Genomic DNA, 2500 nt, shown 5'->3' on the forward strand with positions numbered 1-2500 from the left:
CAGTTATATTTTCCGTATGATAAATTATGATTCCTCCACTGATTTAAGAGGAATATACTAGTAATAAAAGGAAGGGAGGTATGTGTTTAATAGAATTTATTATCTCTCTCTCTCTCTCTCTCTCTCTCTCTCTCTCTCTCTCTCTCAATATCATTGCGTTTGATATTTTTGACTTCACCTACTTTTCAAGGCACTTGAAATTTGAAGTACAATGTCTTTTCGTGTAATTTGTCGCTATAATATTTATTAGTACGCGATCCATAAAAAATGACGGCTAAATATTTACAGAATATGACTACTCCTCTGTCCCTACTCAAGGGACGGGGATTGAATAGTGTGACCGGAAAGATATATATATATATATATATATATATATACAGAGAGAGAGAGAGAGAGAGAGAGAGAGAGAGAGAGATACTGCAGGAAATACAAGTTTTAGCAATGAAGTCGAAGAAGAAGTAGAAGAATTTGGTGAGACATTAGAATGAAAGCTCTTTTTTTCGGGAAAAAAATTCTTCATGAACTAAATTGAAATATATCATTGTTCTTATTTAAACAAGAGAGAGAGAGAGAGAGAGAGAGAGAGAGAGAGAGAGATTCCGTTGCGAGGCACAGTGACAGACAGACATGCAATTACACCAAGTTAATTGGCAATCCGAGAGGGTCTACAGTAGATCAACTGACCACATAATCAACTGATGCTTCGCTTCTCCCTGATAGATGTTCCGGGAGGTTGAAAGGACGAGGGAAGGCTCCTATTTGGGGGAGGGGGGGGGGAGGGGGAGTGACTGATTGGGGGTGAAGAGGCATCGCAGGGAAGACGAATGCCTTTACTAATTTAGCGAAAGACGGGGAGGAATGCGTATGAGAGAGAGAGAGAGAGAGAGAGAGAGAGAGAGAGAGAGAGTTGAATGACTGATATGGTTAACATATAACGTTGATACATTCAATTACATAGGAGAAGAATATTTTCATAACATAGTCTATGTGAAAAAAAAAAACAACAATAATTATAATAATGATGATAACAATGGTAGTAGTAAGAATAATAATTTTAATTATATTAATTACTTCTAGCCGGGCTATGGAATGACACTATGTTGCAGGTTTCAGTGGCACATAAAAAAAATATATATATATAACTTTTCAAGTATCTATAATGAATACATAAAAAAATCTCATTTTTAAAGGAAAATAGCTTTACATATAAGTAGAGCGAGAAAATAACTTACAGACCTGATACCAAATCTCAAAAGTTAATTTATCAACCTCTCAACTTTAAACCAGAATATTATTAATGAACTTCTTACACAATAAAAGATTAAAACAAATGAAGAAGTAACGTTATTCATAAACAGACAAGCATAAATAACCCTTATCTATATTTAACATTGTTACCATGACAAAGATGCAATCTATGTTACGATAGATTGCATCTGTGTCATAGTCAAGATAGATAGAGGTTATCTATGCTTGTCTGTTAATGAATAAAGTTACTTCTTTAGATATATTAACGATCTTCTTACACAATAATAAATTGAAACGCCTGAAGAAGTAACGTTATTAACCAACAGACAAGCATAAATAACCCTTATCTATATTTAACATTGTTACCATGCCAAAGATGTAATCTATGTCAATATAGATAAGGTTATTTATGCTTGTCTATTCATGAATAACGTTACTTCAGACATTTTAATTTATCATTGTTAAAGAAGTTCATTAATAATTTTTCTTATTCAAAGCTGAGGATTTAACAAATTACCTTCTCAGATTTGGTATCAAGACTAATTGACACACGGACAAATCACGACGTCATTCCTCAGGCAAGAAAACGTAACGACTCTGGCCCTTTGCCTTCAGAGCCGTGGCGTTATTTACCCTTATTGGCACCTGACAAATATAAGCAGGTATGGAGTTTGAAGAAAATTCAAAGCCGATCGTAAATTGGCGTCGGGCAAACATAATACGAATAATTTAGACATGTCTGCAAATAAGACGTCGAAAAAGCAACGCCATTTGTAAGCGATATGGAAATAGTTTATGAATGAAGGGTGTTTACACTTCCGGCTAGGGTAAACAAGGCGATTGCCTTCGAGGTGCTTTATTCGATAAAAGGGGAGATTACTCATTGATAAGCTCTCGCGTTTCAATCTGTACGTATTTGTTTTTGGAATATAAATAAAAACGTGTCATCATATTTTGGAGGTCACACGTTTCCTGTCTTAACTGTTTGATCATTAATATATATGTATTGATATGTTTAACATTTATTATTTACATGGACCAATACAGACAACTATATTTTTTATACGCCTTGACGTCGTATTTACTTGCTGTAAGTGGATATATATAAGTTATACACCCTTTGATTTTGAATACATATGAAATACGTCTAAATTTGTATAATCTTTTATGACCTATTAAGTGTAAATGAATACACGCCTGTCTACGTCCATCATTATACCACATCTATGAGATTAAGCGGATATTTATATAT

Source organism: Palaemon carinicauda, chromosome 45, assembly GCF_036898095.1.
Source record: "Palaemon carinicauda isolate YSFRI2023 chromosome 45, ASM3689809v2, whole genome shotgun sequence".
Classification (NCBI taxonomy): domain Eukaryota; kingdom Metazoa; phylum Arthropoda; class Malacostraca; order Decapoda; family Palaemonidae; genus Palaemon; species Palaemon carinicauda.